A 23,746-nucleotide genomic window follows, 5' to 3' on the forward strand; every position below is an offset into this window, starting at 1 on the left:
GATCCTCATCGCCCCATCCTGGCCGAGACAGCATTGGTACACGGAACTTCATCGCCTATCTGTCCGACCACCTCTTCGCCTACACAAACATCCGGCCCTGCTCACAATGTCCCAAGGACAGGTTCTCCACCCGAACCTGAGCCCTCTGAAGTTGTCAGCCTGGCTCCTGAGTACCGTAAATTCAGCCACCTGAACATTCCGCAGGAGTGTAGAGATGTCCTCGCTAAGGCTAGAGCCGACAGCACTAATGAGACCTATTCTCTAAAATGGAAGCGTTTCTGTGTTTGGTGTGTGGCAGAAGACCTACACCCCTTCCATGTCACCCCACAGCAACTGCTACCATATCTACTGCATCTAGCGCAATCAGGCCTTGCACATGCGTCCATCAAAGTACATCTAGCAGCAATATCCAATTTCACAAGAACTTCCAAGGGCTCTTCCTTGTGGGCGGACAGGCTTGTCAAACAATTCCTAAAAGACCTATTCAGATCCTTTCCACGGCCAAGACCAATCCCTCCGTCGTGGCACCTCAACGTGGTCCTTCACCAACTGATGAAGCACCCCTTCGAACCCATCCACAAAGCAGATATCAAATTCCTTTCATGGAAGACGGCCCTCCTCCTGGCCCTAACCTCTGCCAGAAGGGTCAGTGAACTGCAGGTTCTCTCCATCCAAGATCCTTTTTTGCAATTCAGGGAGGACAGAGTCATTCTGCGAACTAACCCACTTCATACCAAAAGTCCCCTCGGACTTCCACCTTAACAAACCAGTGGTGCTAAAATCGTTCTTTCCAAACCCGACTACTACAGCTGAAAGAACTCTGCATTTATTAGATCTGAAGAGATGTCTCAAATTCTACATCGACAGGACACAACACTTCAGAAAGTCATCCCAACTCTTCGTTGCCTTTAGCCGCCCCAGGAAAGGCATGTCCCTGACGAAACAAAGTATATCAAGGTGGATCTCTTCAGCGATAACTTTCTGCCACGACAAGGCTGGAAGGCCTTTAGAGACACGAGTCAAAGCCCATTCCACGAGAGCCATGTAACTGGGTTTCTCACCCTCTGTGAACCAATGTCCACATCTGCGGCACTATTTGCTGGAGTGCCAATACTGGACATTTGTAGAGCGGAGACCTGGAAGTCCCCGCACACCTTCACCAGGCACTACTGCTTGGAAACTGAGCTGACGAGGGATGCAGCAGTGGGCAGAGCAGTGCTTCGCCATCTATTCCAGTGAGGTGAGCCTTCTTACATCCCTCCATCCTTTACTGGTATGCACATTTCTTTATTCCTAGATACTACATGACATTGCATGTTGGTGATTTGCAGTCGCGTGATATGTATTATCTACAGACTCATATATGATGTACCATCACAGAATGTGCATGATGTATTGCTTGCTACTCTGATTCAGGCATGTGAATCTATGAAAGACACCCAAAAACTGGATAAGAAATGCGTTACTTACCTGTAATTGGAGTTATCCAGTATTAGTGTCTTTCATAGATTCCCATGCACCCTCCCGCCCCCCCTGGAAGGACTCACCTATCTCTCTAACAAGTTTGCGCCTAACTAGCTTGGTGCGTACGAAAATCTGAGAGACTGAGGCTCCTGACAGGAAGGTTCTAGAAGGAGGTAGTAGCTGATTGGTTGGTTCTCTTTACTTTGGTCCTTTTTACAAAAGGACACAGATAGGCTACCAAGGTGGGACCCTTGGGCCTACTCTGTTTTGGTCCTTCCTACATAAGGACTTAGATAGGACACTAAGGTGAGACCCTTAGGCCTATTCCTTTATATGTATGTCTATAGGACATTACTTTTTATACACCGGAGGCTCCCGTCTCGACGACGGGGAATGATTCAGGCATGTGAATCTATGAAAGACACTAATACTGGATAACTGCAGTTACAGGTAAGTAACACATTTCTTACCATCTATTACTATATTCATTTCTACACTGTCCTCTTTGTCCCCAAAATAACAAAACTCAATTTCTTCACAAATCCTCTTCACATCTAGTTCAGATCCATGCAAAAGAGCACTGTTTAACTGTTTAAGCTTAAGTGCTGCACTTTTTGCATAATACAACCTTCTCACTAATTTCCTCACTTTATTATGATGCACTGCTAACAACCTAAAATGATGAAAAACACTCTGACATACTTTTCTAGAAAGACAAGCCAGTGAATGCCCATTCAAACCTGTGTTTTCTCTCACTCTGCAAGGATCTAACTCTTGCAAAATCTTCATTTTCTGCTTTACACTTTTCTTCCTATATGTACGTAAGAAATTACAAAGCAAATCGAATCCTGTTGCACACTACAAATACTACTACACTTCCATGTGTATACTGTACCCTTAGTACGTCTCCCTAAAACTTCATCAGCTAACACCTCTTCTACATCTCTAGACACAAGTTTCTCTTTTTCCATCGGACAACTGTCTTTCACCTCATATGCTCGACCACTGGTGTCAACTGCATGCACCAAATCATTTTCCTGGAAGTAACTCTCCTCATTAAAAAAAGCCTGATCAACAATCTTCTCTACACTTTTCTTTTTTTTGTAAAAAGCAGCTCTCTTTTTACCTTTCTTAACATTTTTTAACAAAGTTAAAACTACCCTATTGCGAAACATTCGTCTACGAATGCCCCTAAATTGATCTTTCCTTCTATTGCTATCCATACTCTTCTCTCCTGCTCCAGTACTAACATTTTTGAGAGGCCTCTCCTTCCTTTTCAAATTTGCTCTTTCCTTCGGTATATTTACATTCTCTATAACATTTCTTTTTCCTCTACATATGTTCCGAAAAAAAGACTTAGTTGTCTTACCAGGAGCTTTTTTTTGTGTTTTTTGAAGTAGGTGAGTCCTTTAATTCCGTTGCAGTTTTTGTTTTTTCCGTATGGCAGCTTTCCTTCTCCTTTGCCTTGACGGCATATTTGCTTACTTTTGAAATGTTGATTTGAATCTGTGGTAAAGAAAAAAATAACACATTATAGACCACTATTAGCAAACAACAAAGCAATGACAATAAGCAAACGATATAAACACTAATTTACAACATATCTAAGCTAATTCCACAGCAACTATATAACTAGGAGTAAGACAGAGAAAAACAGCTAGAGGGAGTAACACAAAGACACAGAGCGACTCAGACAAAGAAACAGGTAGAGGAAGTAAAACATAGAGAAGGACTAAGACAGAGAGAGTATATACTATGTTGTAAGACAGAAAAGGGATGTAATAGGGAGAGGGAGTAAGTCAATAAAAGGGAGTAAGTCAGAAAAAGGATGTAACAGGGTGTAAAACAGAGAGAGGATGAAAGAGGATGTAAGACAGAGAGAGGGTGTTAGAAGGGAAAAGGTTGTAAAAGAGACTAAAACAGAGAGAGGCAGTAAAAGGAGAGACAGAGAGTAAGTTTGAGAGAGGGTGTAAGAGGAACTAAATCAGAGAGAGGATGTTACAAGAAGTAGGTCACACCGAGGGTGTAACAGGAAGAGAGAAAAAAAGTCATTAAGAGGGAGAGAAGGTGTAATAGGGAGTAACTCAAAAAGAGAATATTACAAAGAAAAAGGTTGATCTGCATGATTCAAAAAATATATTAGCACATTTCACAATCATGTCACCTGTGTTTCCTCAGATTAGTAAACAGATTGAGCAGATGAGGTGAGGCCTATCTAGGGATGCAAAGGAGGTGAGGCCTATGTCCAATAGTGCAATAGACAAGACTCACGTCCTCTGACCCTTGGGCAAGCAATACCTCCCCTGTGCCCCCTTTGACAGACCTCAATGTATTGGGTATAATTAATGGTGACAGGGTGCAGATGTGGTGAAAAGGAATTATTCGTTTTTGCCTCATATAATAAAAACAATTTTTACATAACATTTTAAAAAGAGAGCACAGGTCATATGTAGAAGCATTTCATTACACTACTGAAACCTCACTTTTAATAAAACAATAACAAAAACAAAAACATGACACAAACCAACCAGAAGGAAGCTTAATCTGCATCCTAATCTGAGGTAATGCAGGTGACATCATTGTAAAAGGTTCAAATATATTTATTTAATGAGGCAAACACTAATAATTCCTTTTCAAAAATATAAAAGGCATTCATTTACCCCAAAATCGTTTTTTAAATAACATTTTAGAAACACAGCACAGGTCCTATGTACAAGCATTCCATGTCACTAGAGAAACTTCTCAATTTTATTCTATGAAATACATCAGCTTCGATCAGCGCTAAAAAGCCCTCAGCATAATGCTTGAGTTCTACAGTATTCCAGAGCCGTCTCCAATACAAGATCGGGCGTAGCTTCGCCAAATCATCCACAGCCTTTCTGCCCAACTCATATCTAAGGGGGAGAAGGGGGGTACTTTTGGGAAGACCAGTAATTGTCCTAAGGAACTTATTTTCGGACTTCTGTAATGAGTGGAGCTTCCCAAAACCCCACAGCTCAGCCCCATATAGGGCTGAGCCAATGCCTTTCGCTTCGTAGACCTGTAGGGCTGGCACGATTGGTTTGGATTTAGATTTTCTATGTTCTGCCCCAAGGGCTCCAGCTAATTGTCTGTGCCTTAGTGTCACTAGATCAATGTGCTGGGACCATTTTAGATTGTTGGTTACATAAATACCAAGATAGGTAAAAGCTTTAACTACCTCTAAGGGACGATGGTTCATAGACACCCTGGATTGGAAACTACAATGGGGGTTAAAAATCATTAGCTTGGTTTTGACCACGTTAACTTCTAGACCCTGCTCCCCACAAAATTCCTCAAAAATATGGAGGGCACGCTGCAGGCCACTCGGGGTCTTTGATAAAATAAGGATGTCGTCGGCGAACATTAAAATTGGAACCTTAATGTCCGCCAATGAGGGAGCATCTACATTAACAGACAACATTCTTGCTACTGCCCCGTTAATAAACAAGGAAAAGAGCAAGGGGGCCATCGCACACCCCTCCGAACGCCCCGCTCGCCTGGGAAGTCTGCGGTGACCTCACCCTGTCTGCCCCACTGTATCTTGGCGAAGTTTGCCTCGTGCAACCTCATAACCAAGGTCAATAGTTCCTACGGTAGTCCCAGGTTCCACAGCACTAACCACAGTTTAGTCCTGGGAACCAGGTTGAAGGCAGCCCGCAAATCCACAAAAGCGGCACACAGGCTGCTCTCGCCCAGCACCACAGTTCGCCACCGTAGCAAGGTAAAGCGGAACACCTGATACACCGTACTAGTGGCCTTACGGAACCCAGCCTGATTGGGGGATAATGCATTGTTCTCATCAACCCAATCCATAAGCCTGTTCACCACCATCCTCCCCACCACCTTTTGAATGGTAGCTATAAAGCTAATGGGTCTGTAATTACCAGGCAAACCCCGATCGCCTTTCTTATATATGGGAATAATGATTGCACCCTTCCAGGATGACGGAACCATTACTCCCTGGGCAACAGCGTTAACCAAAAGGAAAATATATTTACCCCAGCGTTCCCTATCATTAATTTCACTTTCAATCTGCACAGGAACTAGCAATGTCCTCAAGACCTCAACCAAAACATATAGGGCCTCATTTATGAAATTTTGCCGTAGGGGAGCGCAGAAGGCCTTCCTGCTGCGCTTCCCTACGGCAAAAGAAAAAGAAAAGGGCAGGAATGCACCTTATCTATAAGATAGGGCACAGTCCTGTCCTTTTCCCTGCACCGGCGCACAATGGGCTGCATGCGCCAACACAGGCACCTTTTCACAATGGTGCAAGGGTGCCTGCGTTGAAGGGTAGATTATTTTTGTACATGAAGGGAAACCTTTCTGTACAAAAATTACAAGAGGCTTTTCCTCCTTCCTACATGTGCTGCAGAACGCAGCACACATAGCAAAATGAAAAACAAGGAGAAATAAAGATATTTCTCCCCGTTGCACCACCCTTACGCCTTCCTTGGGGAGGCGTGAGCTTTTGGCACTGCTTCAGATTTACGATTTCTAGTAAATCTGGGGGAGTGTCAAAAGGCCATGGATATTGCTGGGAACGCCCCCAGCAACACCCATTGCACACCCCTTTAACGCAGAACACTGCGTTAAAGGGACTGATATATATCAGGCAGCATTAAGCCAAAAAAAGTGGCTTAGTGCTGCCTGATAAATATCACGCAGGCTTCTGTGCCACGGAACGTCACAAAAAGTGATGTTCCTATAGCGCAAGGGGCCTCATAAATGAGGCCCTGAGTGATCAAATAATAAGCATTGTGTAATATACAAACATTGAAAGATAGCTAGATAAATGGATATGAAACTGGAGGGAGTGGTCTGTAGAACAGATGGAGATAATGGTTACCACTAACGTCTGCTGTGATGTATAGGCCACAATTTCGAATCATGGCATGAAAAACTCAACTTTCCTACTTAGGTCAATCCATGGGAAAGCATTAAAGTGAGTAAAGTAGTGCTTAAATATTTTGATTGTCCAGGAGCCCACTGCTCTGATTCAGTATCAAATGCAGCAATTGTCTGATATTAATATTTGATTAGGACAAATGAAACATCATATCTAGGACTACACATTGCTGCACCACAGGCATGAACAGTTCTGTTACAGTGTCAGAACCCCCTGTAGTTTGAAAAGGCTAGAGGCAGACGGAGCTTGCAGCGGGTTACTCAGAGGAATCTCGCAAAGTTACATAAAATCTCAATAAGATACACTGGAGTTTTGTGAGCGAGCGGAATTCGCATGTTGCATTGCTCACTGATTTATTGCGCTAGGATCTTGTACCACACTGTAAAATCAGCACAAATAGCACCAAGCGGCGCGCTGCTTCTTTCAGTGCTCGAGTAGATTTTCTTCTTGATCAGTCACTTTCTTAACAGGAAAGGTTGCAACCTGCTGTAACTGTCCACTGAGAAATTTCACCAGGAGGCATTCTAGTGGCCAAAAATCATGCTAGGGGACACAAATTCTTGCTTGTCAACTTAACATTGGCGAGCCACCCACAAGAAAAAAAACTCTGCCACTAGGTGGTTAGCAGAGTTTTGTCAGCGCTCCATGGTCTAAGCAGAACGGGGAGTAGGCAAAACTTTAACAACTCCGCCAGTGCAGCGGAGTTTATCACCCATCTCTAGTATGATTCTGGCTGTTTCCATGGTTCACTAGAATAATAAACATTGAAGAGCTCTGACTTCCTGAAGTGATATGTTCTCCTAGAAAGTTGTAGTGAACACAGCGCTTAGAGCACTGTTGGGAAAATGTACATTCTTTTGACTCTTTTAAGGAATATGTTATACGCGTTCAAACTTGTGATGTATAGTTGACAGTGAAACGGAGCTTCTCGCAAGATTACATAATCTCGGGAGAAATGGCGACCATTTTGGGCATGACAAAAGTATTTAACCCCTTGTGCGCGGCCGCGATTCTGCGCCTGTGCGGCCGTTTTGAAGAGTGGGCACGTTCATGACAGCCCCCAGCCGTCATCAGCACAACCCCACCGGGATGCATGACGGACGGGGGCCGTCATCAGCATGCAAGGGGTTAAGACATGCCCAGCCTTGCCTTGTATGCATTCTTTAGAGAGCTGGAGCCCACTGTTCGTTGCTGAAGACATGGCTTTTTCTGCTCCAGCATCTTAGCACGTCAACCTTGAGAACTACAGATCCTGTGAGGAGAAAAAACAGAACGTTTAAGTGAGATGCAGAGCCAGTTTCATTAGTATTAAAGTAGGCGCCGGTGCCCAAGAATATTTACTTCACGATCATGGTGAAGTTAGTCTTGAATTTCACTGACATTTTCAGTCATCACGTGTCAAAAGAAAACTAGCATAATTCTAGGAATACGTTTGTAACCAGAAGCGATCAGTGTCATTGCAAAGCAATTCAAGAAAAAAACTGTGCCTTTTTAAGCCATAGACATAGGTAAAAATATCAAGAAAGGCAATTTAACGAAAACTGTGTCTTTCTAAAAAATAATTTTAGAATTGCAGACATTGTTAAGGGGCCATTTAATGCAACTCAAGAAGAAGTATGGTGTAAAAGCCAAAAACGCTGATTCCGCAGCAAGTGAAACTGCAAGGAGAAGCTTTTCAGGTAAAATAGTAGTTGGCAAGACATTTTATTGATGAGGAAAACATAAATATGCAGCATTTGGTTGCAATTGAAGGCAGAAGTATTACGAGAAACCAGGGGGAATTTTGTACCCCCACATGATTGTCGTATTTTCCAGTACAGCACAAAATAACAAGTGTTATTTCATTTTTAGCTAAAAGAAGAGATTAGAGGAGAACATTATATTACCACCAGTGTCCTCTATCAGGTCCATCAATCCAGTGTTGATATTTTCTTGCATAAACAACTTCATCCAAACTTCGGAATACACTGAGGGGCATATTCTCAAGGATTTATCACTCAGTTAACGGCACATTATCGCAGCCAAAGAGGCGAAAAAACTATCATTGCCCCATTCACAAGCTGGTGCTAACAGCCCATACAACGAGTTTACCTGCGATAGCAGCTGCAAAAGACATCGTCACAGATGACCCTGGCAACTATCGCTAATAAGATGCAGGGTAGGCATTCCCATGCCAAAAGCCGTGACAACACCACTCCGCAACATTATTCAGGGAATGACAAATCCAAAGGAAGAGGAAGAGTTCAGTCCCCAGTCTGATTGCTATGTCATTGGCGAACAAACAGAATATGGCAGTCCATGTCAAGGTTCAAGTTGAGTGTTGCAGAGTGTATCGGGGGACAGTGGAAGATGATGATGCAGAGGGCAGAACCAAGCAGAACATGCCCTATGGCGGAGATCCATACTACTGCGTCATTCTCACCATGATGGCAGATTCATCCGCATCTTCGTCCTCTGCTGTTCCATGTGCCTCACATGTGGGTGGTGGTGTTCTGTCTCCAGCACTGTGTGGCAGTGATACCTCAGGGGCCGGAGGTGGAATGTCTGCCACACCGTGTGGCATTGACACTTCAGGGGGCGGAGCTGTGGTTGTAGTGGTATTAGCAGCACGCATCAGTGCCAGGCCTTGTGGTAGCAGTGCCATCAGGATGGTCCTGAGGTCATTGAGGAACCCAGCTACCTCTCATTGGTGTGCAGCCGCTCTTTCTGCCTGCAAACGTTCCACAGTCTCCATTGACCTCCGGATGTGTTCCAACACCTGTTTGACATCGCTAGTGCCACTCTGACTGGACAGTTGTTCTAGTTTCTGTGTAAGGGCTCCAGTGATGTCTGCCATGGTCCGTTGGAGAGCATGGAGCAGACTGTGGGTGTACGTTAGGGACCGTGAGTGGTCCCTGATGGGACTGAGAGACCCACGTATGGCATCTAGTTTGGCTACCATGCGGTCGAACCCCACCCGCACCTGTTCAGACAGATTCTCCTGGCACCCCAACACACGACATTGGAAAGCCATGCGTTCTTTGTGGGGGTCCTGGGAGGCAACCGTGGTGGTGGGTGCTGCCTGCTGTGTGGTCTGTGCGGGTGGTGGGGTCTCCTCATAGCAGTTGGGCTGCCCTGCTTCTTGAGGTGGGCTGCGGAGGCTCTCCACGTGCTGTTGGAGGGAGTCGGAGTCAAAGCTGTGATGGTACTCTTTGTCATCAGAGAAGAGAGTTTCGGGCTGCTCTGCAGGAGGTGTTGATTCTCCCTCTGCAATGTAAAGGGGAGATGCAGTTTAAGAATGTGTTCACATGTATTTTGTCTCATTGTACATGATTTCATGCAGACTGCATGACTGTGTACATTGTGGCTGTTTGGGAGGAGCTGCCTATTTGATGGGGGACAGTGGACATTTTGACAACATCACAGATGTGGGTTTGTTCTTGTACATTGTCAACTACATTTCCCTGCAATGCCAAATGTGATTTGCCAGTTTCTACACACAAGCAGCACCAGTTGTGTCCTGTGTTCTGTAGTGGGCGTGTTGCAGTTTGTACCACATCATTGTCAATGTTGATGTGCTCTGAATATTATGTGTGTGTGCAGCAATTTGGGGGGTCGCCCCTGCAACTCTGATTTTGCTGCCCCTTCTCCCTCACATGCGTTGTGCCTTTGACTTTTGTGCTTCTACAGTGCTGAGATGTTGCATACTTGGGCACATTGGTCTCTTGGTGGGGGCTGGGGGTCTGGGGAATGGTTTGTCTGCAGATTTGCTCTACTTCATTATGCATGTGTGCCATTGTGCTCATCTCCCCCCAGTCCCTGGTCGTTATTCACCCTGGTGCTGTTGTGTCCGGTCATGTTGAGCAGTGCCCAGTCCCTCATGTCCTGCCACCATCTCCTCACTGATGACTGTGGACACCATTTCCTCCATCTCATCCAGGTCTTCCTGTGGCGCACGACCCCCACCTCTAGTCTGCATTGTTTCCTTCTGGTTGTTGGCGAGTTTCACCTGAATTTGGGCTTGACATCGTTCCAGTGCCTCTTGACCTCTTCCATTGTCCTCTTCAGCGCTCCGACAGCATTCACCTTATCCACGATGGACTGCCATAGTCCATTTTTAGTTGCCAATGACACAATTAAGGTGACTAATAGTTGTTGATGGTGTTCTACCACCTCCCTTATCAGGATCCTGTTTTCCTGCGGACTGAACCGCTTCTTCCTACTCTTCTTCTCCTTGCCCTTGCCTGATCCCGAGGTCCCTGGCTGGTCCTCCGGGGGGGGCTTTTGAGGTTCTGGTTGTCGTCCGTACTTGCTCATCAATATCCATTTTGCTTCGCTGTTGTTTGGCATTTGTTTCTCTGTTTTTTTACTTCTTTTATGGTGATTTTTCCCACCTGACGTGTGTGACCTGCAGGCCTGTCTGTGGTTTTCGCAGATTTTTGTGTCGCAATTGGCCTCATCGCAACTTTTATTGCGTTAGTGTTTTGCATTTTTGCGGCATCACATTGACTTTATTGCGGACATTTAGCGCCTATCAGATGGGACCTCCGTGGTGTGTTTACTTAGTTAACACAGCGTTATTTCCCCGCGATGTACTGCAATATGAAGAGTTGCGTTAGGCTAATTTTGCGGTAATTATCACACTTTCTTGAGACTATCCCCCTTAGTCTGGGGACATCTCTTAGTACTCTGTAATAATTAAAGTAGTGCAGAGCTAATCATGTTACCACAGTGTGGTTGCTGGAAGCAGACATAACAAATAAATAGATTTGTCATCTATCTATAGGTAGCCCCAAAAAAAGTTAAAGGATTGCCGAAACAGAATAACACTAAATGTCAATGAAGGTGCATCATGCTCAAAGCAAAGACATCAAAATAGGACAACATCTAGCAAATATGATGTTTAACCCCTTCGATGCTCATGACGAGCTCAGCTCGTCATGAGGCACAGTTGAGCTGTGCTGATGATGAGCTGAGCTCGTCATGAACAATGGAAAATCTGGGAATGCAGCACCGGGGTAGAATACCTCTAGCAGCCATGGTGTTAACATGGTGGCTTCTACAAGCACAGGTTCAGAACATGAAGGGCAGCTGCAGTGATAATTTGTTTTGGGTCCTAGTTAGTGTTGTGTTCACAGCTCTGCTGGTGCAACGTAAGTAAGTAATACAGGGGGCACGTAGGATACTCTGTTCAATTGCCCTTGAGATCACTGAGCCTCTTTATTTCAAAACCTTCCAGCCCCTTTTCATCATGGTCGTAACTATATACAACTGCCCAGAGGGGGAGGTTCCACAAACACCCCCCAGGGCTACGGCAATAATGGTATGAACCACCAAATGACAGATCACACTCCTCCACAACATGCAAAGAAAGACAAAATAACAAAAAAATACCACCAATACTTTGCTAAAATAAAACACACAATTCAGACAAAAAAAAAAATGTCCAGTGCATAAAAACAATTCAATACGTTACGTAGTTCTTCAACCTCGAAGACCTGGCGGGGCAAGGCCAAAGCTGGTACCTATCAACACCCCCTCACCGCACACCATAATTAGGCCCCTGGGGTTCATCAGGACGGGGCATCAGATCACACTCAGGCGCCCCACGTGGCAACATCGCAGACAAAGACGCACCACTCTGTCCCAACAGAAACTGATCCTGGCCAGGAGATCCATCACGTTCCAGTACCCGGTCAGGAGGTCCAACACTGTCAATTTTTCACCATCTGTGGAATCACTACCAGAAACCAGATCTCCATCACACGGAAGCACACAGACCCCCAATCAATCACCACCAGGATTCTGGTGAGCCTTGAAGAAAGACATATTTCCCATTATGATTGCTCCGTTCCTCATCGCCGTAACCTTAGTCCCATGTACAGACTGATCAATCCATGGTTCAAGCTCAAAAGGCAGGCTAAATTTCCCTTTAGGGTGCTGATTCTGCACCATAATGGCATCCTCCACATTAAATGAGCTGAATCTCGCTCCATGCCTCAAAGAAACCCTATCATTCTTCAGCTTGCTTTTCTGGAGTTCATCTGCTACCAGCTCATGTTTGGCAGGCATAACCTCGAAATGAGGAATAACATCACCCATTGGTCGATTCACAAACAGAGACATCGGGCTGATCTTAGTGGTAGAATGAGGGGTCATCCGATATTTCCTCAGAAACCCATACAGAGCACAATCAAACTCCTGCCGTCCTGCCAGTGCAATCCTAATGGCCTTATTGAGAGTGCGCATAAAGTGCTCTGCCTCACCATTTGCCTGAGGCCATAGGGGAGTAATCTTTTGGTGACAGATCCCTCTGGACTTAAGGTAATCAGCAAAATCCTGACTTGAAAAAGGAGGGCCATTATCAGTACGAAGTTCAGTAAACAAACCATGCGTAGCCATAATTTTCTCAAAACGAGGGATAGTCTGACTGGCCGTGGTAGAGTCCATTAATTCAATCTCAGGGTATTTGAAGAAATAGTTGAACATCAGCACTTGCCTGCTGCCAAGGAAATAAAGGAATGTCTTTCATAAGGATGGGTGCTAGAGAGTTGGCAGGCCCGGCGGCTTGACAAAGTGCACACCTCCTCACAGTGCACTCCACCAAAGCATCCAGACTGGGAAACCAAACCTTGCACCTCAACCTTGATTTTGTCTTAACAATCCCTTGATGAGCCAAATGAGCCAGATCCACCACCTTTTGCTGCAAACAGCCAGGAAACACCAACAGTGGGCCTCTCATCAAACAGTCTTCCGGAGATATTACCAACTCATCCCGCACATTGTGAAGGGATGCCAGGGTAGACTTAGCATCTTCAGTACGATACATGGCTTTCCCCAATCGCACATCCAATTTCCCAGTTCTCACAGCAGAAAGACAAATCTGGAAACACTCATCCAACTTTGTAGACCCCAGAATCTCCTCCAAAGAAATAGGAAGTGGCCATGACCGCTCCACCACCAAGTGCGCATGTTCTGCAGTTTCCTCAGTATCTGACTCCTCACTCAGAGTGGCTGAACAGAAGTGCCTCGAGAGATAGTCAGCCGGATTTTGTGTTCCTGGACAAAACACCACAGTAAAACAATAATCCTGCAACTGCAGAATCCATTTCTCGATTTGTGGTAGAGGTTTTGAGGAGGACCCCATGAATAAAGGAATGAGGGGTTTGTGTTCCTTATGTACAAATAATGGCTGGCCATACATATATAAATGAAAATGGTGGTATCCCCAATGGATAGCTATAGCCTCCTTCTCAATATGGGAGTACATTTGTTCTGTCGCTGTTAATGCACGACTGGCAAACGCCACTGGGGCCCATTCTGCATTGCCTTGCCGCTGAGAAAGCACTGCCCCAAAAGAATGGGACTTGCATCCATGGACAGCTCAGACTCCTTCGCCGGATTGAAATACACCAAAGTTGCATTTGCCGACAGGGCTTGCCTGGTAGCCTGAAAAGCACATTTCTGCTCCGGACCCCAACTCCATGTAACATTGGATTTAGTCAGTTCTCTCAAGGGAGCAGTAAGATCAGTCAAATTGTGAATAAAACGGCCACAGTAATTCACCATCCCCATAAAGCTCCTTGCACCAGTCACATTAATGGGAGTAGGAGCTGTTTGTATATCTCAAACTTTCGGGGATCTGGTGACACACCATCATGGGAAAAATTATAACCAAAAAATGAAATGTCTGTTTTTAGAAATTCAAATTTTTCTTTATGGAGTGTAAATCCATGCTCCATCAACTACTGAAAAACATCTCGGAGGCTGGAAAAATGCCAATCCAGGGTGGGGGCATGCACCAAAATGTCCTCACTGACATTAAATACACCATCCTGGTCAGAAAGGACCCCCTGATTGTGTCCTGAAAAACCTCTGCAGCACTGGAGATCCCAAAACTTAAACGTTTATACCTCTTTAGGCCCACATGGGTGAAAAACGTGGTAATCGTACAAGAAGTTGGACCGAGCATAATCTGATGGTGTCTTGCACGAAGATCCATTTTTGAAAACCATTGTGACCCACTAACCTCAACCATGATATCATCCACTGTTGGAGTAAGCAGCCGTTCGTGCTTAATTACAAGGTTAGGTACGCACATATCCACACAGATGCAGGCCTCTCCTGGCTGCTTGGGTTTGCGGGCCACTACAATCGGGGACACCCAGGTAGTCGGGCCATCTACCCGTTCAATAATGTCTGCTTGCTCAAGTTTTGCCAGTTCACCCTTCACCTTCGGCCGAAGATGGAATGCCACCCTTCTGTGTCGTAGAGCCACCGGCTGGATAGACTCATCAATATGAAGCTTTATCATCCGGTCATTCAAACTGCCAATACCTTCAAACAACAGTGCAAACTGTGCCAGAAGGTCCTCCATGTTCCCTTGAGGCACACCTAGTGCGAATGCGACCAACTGAAGCAGTTCCGCTGTACGAAAACTCAGCAACATACCTTAACCCCCTTGTATGACATGTATCCTGGTCTTTGTCGATCAAGATCCATGTGCCACCTCAGCAGTAAAGCTCCTGCTAACGGAAGAGGATCAGTGGACCCATAGGCATAGACCCTGGTAGTAGTGGAGCTCAAAACAGGGGAAACAGGCAATGTGAGCATTATTGACCGGGTCATGATATTAATAGAGGCACCTGTATCAATCAGGGCCTGCACCGGATGGCCATCGACCATCACACTGCACTTTGAAATACACTTTCGCAGGTGACGCTCCAGGTTGCAAAACATGTCCGACATGTATAGCCCCCCTTCATCATCATCGTCCATGTCCCCTTCCTCAATCGAATGATCAGCAACATACACAGGGTGAGGACCCCGAGTCAGGGCAGAGCTACACAGCTTCGAAAAATTATTTATTTACTGCAATGAGAGCACCATTTCCCATAGGCAGGAGACACACCCTTATGAGGAAAAGGCCCTCCATAACCATAACAGTGCCTGGGCTCCAACAACACTTTGCTCCTCTGCTTCCTCCTGTCAGGGACCCGAGCCGAAACAGCATTAACTGTCTCCACCTTCACCGCCTGTTGGAGTGCCGGCTCCATATGGGATGCCCATACTCTTGACAATTCCTTAGACCTGCTCCTGGTCAGCATATCAGCCATCGACATGCCCGGGACCTGCAGGATAGCCTCACGTAGTTTAATTGAGGAACCACCCTGTTTAAATTGGGCCCAGATCTCATCCGCAGCATCAGGTAATGTGCAGGTACTTGACAAATCATGCAAAGGGGCATAAAACGCATCAATGGACTCCTCCGGCAGCTGCCTCACCTGACGCAGCAAAAACTCACAACCAGGATTCGCCAGCAGTTCAAAATGGGCGGTGAGAGCTTGTTTCAAAGCATCATAAGTGCTTGGTGGGCCCCCTTCAACCACCGACCTACCCAATTGTTTAATAGCCGGTCCACCTAAATGCAACAGCATAGGATGCTGTTGTTCCTCATCCAGGGGAAAGGCAGCAAAGTCGTTCCACTGAGCAGCCTGAGCTGAAGGAGGACCATCCAGCAGAAATGGCTCCAGAAGGGGAATGGCTGACATAGCAGGAGAACAAAAATCACAGCTTTAAATGTCACCCTTCAAGGCTCTCCCATTCCTGGCCACACCACACAAGCACAATCCCTGGACCCAATAGAGCAAAAAGGGAGCACCACCCCAACTGGAACCAGCAGAAATTGCCTGCCCACAATGAAAACCAATGTCCAGCACCAGAAAGTCAGGCAAATAACAGCTCCAGGCAGGCGAAACGCTGCTCCACACCCCTTGCAAAAACAGCAAGAAGAAACTGCCCCCAGAGCACTCCGGCACCCTCCGAGAACACTAGCACAGATGGACTGCACTCCCGAGCCGGAGACGCTCACAAGCAGATGTCCAACTGCTGAGAGGCACCAAAACGGCAGGCCATGCCCCCAGCAAGGAACGGAGCCAACCGGGCAGCAGAGAAGCCACCTGCGATGACCAAGCTGTCAACCCGGGGAGCACAGGCCCAGATGCCACCACAGGGAACAGAAAACCCTGGAGGCACGCTTCGCACCGGACACAGCCATGGACCACGGCAGCAGACCAACAGCAAACGCGTGAACTACCCACTTCATTGCCAAAATGTTGTGTCCGCAGCTCCGCTGGTGCAATGTAAGTAAGTAATACAGGGGACACGTAGGATACTCTGTTCAATTGCCTGTGAGATCACCGAGCCTCTTTATTTGAAAACTGTCCAGCCCCCCTCCGTCATGGTTGTGACTATATACAACTGCCCAGAGGAGGAGGTTCCACAAACACCCCCCAGGGCTACGGCAATAATGGTATGCCCCATCAAATAAGTGTTGAAAGAAGGGGCACCCGTGAATGAGTTTCCTAAATCAGGGCGAATAAACAGTGTTTGCAAATAAACATTTAGGAAACAGATAAAAAGTGGACCTATACTATATATTTACAATATGTGACGAGAAAGATGGTTATTATTCCAAAATATAATCTTTTATTATAGATATTCTGATATATATATATATATATATTTTTATATATTGTTTATATTTTATATAACATTGTTGTTCATAAATTAATAGACAATAAAGTGCATACAAGATACAATATAAGGACTAGAACCAAATATATAACAAATTATAGATTTGATACAAATGTTCAACCAACAACATAATTATAGATAAGGTGTTCAAAATCAAGAAAAAACAGACCCTTTCATATTTTTTAAGAAAATATCCAAAAAGAAACAAGTGGCTAACAATATTCGAATCTACGCGCGTTTCGGTGGGACGTTTTCTTCAGGTAGCCATGAATCTAAAGAAAGATAACACATGTATATGAAAACAATCTGGGCACATATTGGAGATCCTACTATAATTTCCTGTCTAATACTACATCAGATACATTACTTACATTGAATAATAAAAACATGTCCCAGTAAAGATAAAGGAAAGGGAGGGTAAAAGCTACTCAAGATCTCCAAATCAATAGTGGTGATGGATTAAAGAAAATTCTTTATGTCACAGAAAGAAAAAGAAAAAGATAAAGAAAATAGTTACCAACCATGCAAGAAAACACCTCCATATGATGTAGATAGCAAAACCGTTAATTTTAATAGGTTTCCATTACCTTAAACGAATGGTCAAAAATCAAAAAAGAAGAAACAAAATGTCTTTAAGAATTGTGATTCGACAATAGGAACTGGACCTGCTGGCAATTAAAGATGACAAATAAGGAGAATTAACCGCTGTTTCGTTCCCACAGTTTGAACAGTACTTTATCACTTAAATTTCAATGATAACAAGGATGGGTACTACTGATCTATTGAAGACAATGTTGTAGCATTTCACTAGAAATAATTCTATGAGACTGCACAAATGTCATAGATGAGGCACAAATATACTCAGTGTGGAGACAAACAAATGCTTATTAGGCTAATATGGCCTCCAGTGATTTTAGTCTACAATATATTTTGTGACCAGAGGGTAGACTCAGGTGTGGACAAGTCTTACCTTAAATATTTTCACTGGAGATATGTCTTAATGGAATATAAAGATGCTCCGGATTCCATATCCTGAATAAATGCTTCAGAATAATAACATATAAAATGATTTTGAATAATTGGGTATGAAAAAGGTTTATAGTCAACTATATCTCTGATATGATATTGGATGATTACCTTTGGATACAGCATTATGTCACCTAAGTTCTCTAAAAGATTTAGTGGAAGTTATTTCAATCTCATAAGTGCATTCCAATTACTAAAAACAAAATTCAGAAAGATCGGTTACCAGTCTGCTGTCTACAAACTATATCTGGTGAATACAACTAATAGCGATGGTGTTGGGTATACGAATCAACAAACAAGTATTACCTACCAAAACTTGCCAGGGAGCGAGCGAAAATTCAGTTTTTTGTTTGGTATTAGACAACCTTCAGTCACAGGATAAATCAAGATGATGCCCTGCAGTCAAGATAAAAGTTGTATATATATATATATATATATATATATATATATATATATATATATATATATATATATATATATATATATATATATATATATTATATATATTACCTACTGGCGATAGCCAGTAGGTATATATAGTTAGGACCTAGTTTCCATAGGAAATCACCAACATTCTATTGGGAATAACTTTGGCGCTGGTTGATGAATCTTCGCAAATTTCTCAAAAAAGATGGCTCGCTCCGCTCATCTCCTTCCCTGAAATTTTGGGGGGGATTAGTCAAGTGGGGGCTGAGAAAAAAGGGGTGTCCCAAAACGTGTTTTCCCCATGTTAATTTCCATAGGACCTTTAGACACGGCTACAGCTTGAACCGCTGAAGGGAATTACACCAAACTTGTCAAAATGGTAGTGCCTGGTACGCAGATCACGCTTTTGGTTAAATAGTGTAAATCCCTCCAGTAGTTCCTGAGAAAATTAAAAGAGAATCAAATTATATATCTATAAGCGCCCACCGTGCGGGCACCCCGCGATTTTTCGGGAAAAAAATTGGGGGGGGGGGGGCTTGGGGGGCTTCTGTCTTTTATTGTAATGTTAATTTCGAGGGTGCCCACCCCTCGTTTTACTCCCGAGATCACCGCCGCGGCCCGAGCCGCCTCAAGATGGCCGCCGCCTGGTTGTGGGCGGGGCCGGGAGGACGTTGTTTCCGCTTCCCCCTGCCTGGGGGAAGCCTTCGATGTGCCCGTTCGGTCTCCCGTGCCGAGGGGGAGACCGGGTGATGCTGGTGGCTGGTGCGGGGCTCCCGTGTGCTGAGGGAGCCCCGGGAAAACAGGAGACGCCGCCCGATCGGGAGTTCCATGTGCCCGCTCGGTCTCCCGTGCCGAGGGGGAGACCGGGTGATGTTGCCGGCTGGTGCGGGCTCCCGTGTGCTGAGGGAGCCCCGGGAAAAGAGGAGACGCCGCCCGCTACAGGAAACAATTACTTCCAGCAGTCAAACACCTCGACTAGTCTCACCCGTCCTACTCCTCCACATGTGCAAACACACGAGCAGTGAGTATTATAAATCGCAATCCTGCTGAAGCAATTACTTCATTAAAATGAACAGCCAAAAGGGACACTTTGCGTCATTTTGAATGTTTATTTGATTGTCAATAAGATAAATCAATAAATAAATCTTTCTCTCTTTAAAATGCACTTAGGAATAAAGAATGTACACAAAAGAAACATTGATATTACGCAATTAGTATGGTACGGCAGTCATGTTCAATTTGACTTATATTGATTCTGAATTTGAAACAATCATTAGAAGAGAAATGTATTCTATATTACATTGAACAATGAATCATTTGAACAAAGTCAAATAAATCAGAGTGGCTACTTAAGACAGGACATACATAGACTGAAGTACCAGACTTGATTTTTACATTGACTTCTAAAAGTGATCAAGCTCTTTAGGCCATAACAGCTCATGACATGAAATGCAAGATGAACGGGGGAAAAATGTATAAGCATGAAAACATATCAGAGAGGTTGTCTGGAGTTATGAAGAAACTTTGCCCACCTTGCACGTTATCTGACAACCATTTTCTATATTTCCAGTAGCAATCTTTTGTTTTCAGTCACAGCACACCACAACACTCAATGTGATGAAGGATTGTCTGGCACTAGGGCACTTCTCCGGCATGCATGTACTATGAATATCCTAGAATTGAACTGAACGCATAAATGTTGTGACACCACAAAAAGATGGAATTATTCTCATGCTGCATGCAAAGCAACCTCACTCTTACCTCTGAACTATAATCCTCAGCAGTCGTTGAAATTTCACTTTCGGGCTGGAACAGGAATAAAATAGTAATATTCAAAGAGAAGGTTTCACCAAAGTGCAATAAGACAAAGGCTTGACTGTACATCCCAACAGAAATATGGTGGGAGAATACAAAATCAGTGTTACGCTGAAAGTATAAAAGGTGCCCAAAAGGCATGGGTTTGGTAGGCTACGTTGTAACATCAAAATTCAATATGTTGTGATAAAGCTATGATATTCTTAAAGTGATTAAAGCCAAAAGCAGAGGCCGTTTTTTGGAGGAAATGAATAATTAATGAGGTAAAAGAAGAAACACGAGGGAGAACCTTATTTCTACATTTATATCTTCCTTCTCTAGGTCACTGAGATAGTATGCACCCTGCGGACTTCATTAAGGTAAAGAATTCGGAAAGACTGCAGAATGATGCATGATAATCAAGAGGGCATTCCCGTTTCATGTGCACAATTAACCAATTAGGACAGTAAATAACATTATTTAGAAATGTACAATAATAAGAAAGAACACCAATGCATGGCTTTCCTCAATTTGACTCAAACGTCCAGATTGTACGTTTGGAATACTGACATTACACCACATGGTACATCAGGGACATCAGTAGAGCCTTATCTAAAGTTAGATAATGTAGTGCCTGTTGTAACAAGATGGTGAAGCACCCATGTACATAAACGGTATGCCATCGTTATAACCAAAACATGCATTCAACTACTTCCTGTCTTATTGCTTATTTCTAATAATATCACTGCATTAGTTATCCACTGGTAGCACTAGAGTGCCGCTGCTGTAAACAATATTATAATAGAAGGGAATAAATACATAGCTATGGACATTGAAAACCAGGCACGCAGCAAAGTAAATCCAGCTGCACCCTATCATTGTACTTGCTTGAAACGTCAAAAGATTGTGCTCCAGAAGTTTGTGTTGTTCTAGTTTAAATATGTTTATTTCAGGGTCGTTCTCTAAGCGCTGTGAAGCAGCAAGGGATGTCTCATTTTTAAGGGCTGTGGTGAGCTGTCCGGTGTACGGCAGGTCCCGGGAACGCTATAAGACGGCGCCTTACACGCTTGCAGCAGGGACTGAAGTCCCCTCTCTCTTCTGTGTTTACAGGACTTTCTGTGTAGGAGAGAAACTGCAGCTACAGGAAACGAGAACTGGGCAAGAGTTCGTCCAAATTACCTGCTTTTAATTTTATCGCGACCGACCCACAGATTTAGTAGAGAGACCTCCAGCTATTTACATAGTTGTTTAAAAAAAAAATCTCTGTCGGGTTGTTTATGCATTTGTTTCTGGAAGCTCTAACAGATATAGTTTGATGGATGTTTTTATCTGCACCTAAAGAATGTTGGAAAAGTCACCAGCCCTAAATTTCTGAGGGGGAAGATTTATGTTAACTGGCGCATCCCGAGGGATCACGCATCTGTGCCGTAAAAGTGACGCATTGCTGGAGTTGTGTCGCAAGCACGACGCAGCTCCAGCAAGGCTCGGGGGTGCCCTATCTGACCGATGCTGCGTCAAGCCTTACGCCTGCCTCAAGCAGGCGCAGGGTTTTGACGCAGCATTGGCCTAAAAGTGACTGAGTGAAATCTTATAGATTTCACTCAGCCACTTTTGCGAGGCGCACCTGCCCCGGAACGCCCACCCTGCGCCGGAACGCCCACAAGCGGCGCAGGGCTTTACAACGTGACGCATCTGCCTAGATGCGTCACGTTGTAAATCGGTCGTAGGGATGCGCCACGTTTACGCCACAGTTGCGTGACGCAAACGTGGCGCATACACAACATAAATCTGCCCCTGAGTGTTTAGACCTGGAGAGGCTTTTTAAACAGTCACCGCCAGCCGCTCCCCCATAAGGAAGAACATCAAGTGGGCACACTGCTAGGATGTGTTTGCAGCTCTGCCATCTAGGTGGCAGATAATATGAGGCGAGACGCTTCTTTACTTTTTCATCACACACTGGCAGGGACAGGGGAGACTGACTCCGTTATTTCGCTAAAGAGGACATTTAAGAACACTTGATAGAGTATCGAATGTTTTGAGTTGTTCTTTTCAGGAACATTTATTTGCATCTTAGAAAAAATATATACGTTTATTACAATTTCAAACAAAATGCTAATGCCATTAAACAAATGAGGTTTAGGCAAATTAACTACATTTTAATATTCGCGTTATTATTTATAACAATAAAGGAAAATTCAAATGACAATATAAAGGTATTCCAGATCATCTGCTTTGATGTAATTGATATTAAGAAATCAGAAAAAAAGAATTAAAAATCAAGGGCTAGATGTAGGTGGCTCAATACCGGTGGATAACGCCGAAATTCGGTAAATTTCAGTGTTACAGACCGGTATTTAGCCTTGTGCGATGTAGGTATTACCGATCAGCATCAGTAGTAAGGAATTTGCTAAAAATCGGTATTTAAGAATCGGTAATTAGCACTGACTCAAAGCAGGTTGTAATCCGGTGCACTGCATAAAAACAGCCCCAAAATGCAACAGTGTGAACACGATGGCAGCCCTCTATATGATAGCAAGGCGTCTACATTTGCGAGCAGCAGGACTGAGGATCTGGAGACGGGAGGAGCGCGTGTACATACTGCGTGTAACACTGTTCTAACTGACTGAGGGTGAAATCAATGAGCGGTACAGGCTACACCCACAGACCATCCTGGACCTCATATGGGACCTGCACCCAATCCTGTAGCACCAGACACCAAGGGCGCACGCAATACCCACTCATGTATAGGTACTCTGTTGCCTGCACCTCCTGGCATCTGGCTGGCAGTTGCCAAGGGGTAATAGCTGTGGCAGGTGGAGTCTCACAAAGTTGCCTGTCGTGTTTTTTCAGGAAATTCCTGGATGCCATGTTGCAAAGGATGGCACACTCTATCAAATTCCCCAGCACACAGGCAGAACTGCTGAAAACCAAGTTGGACTTTTATCAGAAGGCCCAGATCCCATACATCATTAGTTGCATTGATGGGATCTGTCCCCTGCTGCGACTGAGTACATCTACCACAATCGCAAGTATACACATTCCATCAATGTACAGGTCATATGTGATGCGGCTAACATTATCACCGACATAGTTGCAAAATTTCCAGGGAGCACCCATGATTCATACATATTCAGGAACAGTGGGATCTATACCTGTCTCCTTGCAGGTGAATTTGGAGAAGGCTACCTGCTAGGTAAGTGCATATGACACCCCCTGAAGTATACACCTGTTGCTGCGATTGAAGACTGTGAATTACTTACTTACTTCTCACACACAGGTGACAGTGCCTATGAGGTGTGCTCTTTCATCCTGACTCCTTACTTGCACCCATCCACCCCAAGTGAAAGGAGATACAATGTTGCACATAGATCGACACGCAATGTGGTCGAGTGAACATTTGGACTCCTAAAAAGCCGGTTCCGCTGCCTGCACAAAAGTGGAGGTGCACGGCAGTACCAGCCCCTGGTGTGTTGCAAAATCATAGCTGTATGTGCCATGCTGCATAACCTTGCCACTAAGAAGGGTACACCTGTGGAAATGTTTGATTCTGAAGAGGAGGATGAGGGAGATACACAGCCACACCACAGCGCAGCA

The sequence above is a fragment of the Lissotriton vulgaris genome, chromosome 5 (assembly GCF_964263255.1).
Source record: "Lissotriton vulgaris chromosome 5, aLisVul1.2, whole genome shotgun sequence".
In the NCBI taxonomy this organism is placed as follows: domain Eukaryota; kingdom Metazoa; phylum Chordata; class Amphibia; order Caudata; family Salamandridae; genus Lissotriton; species Lissotriton vulgaris.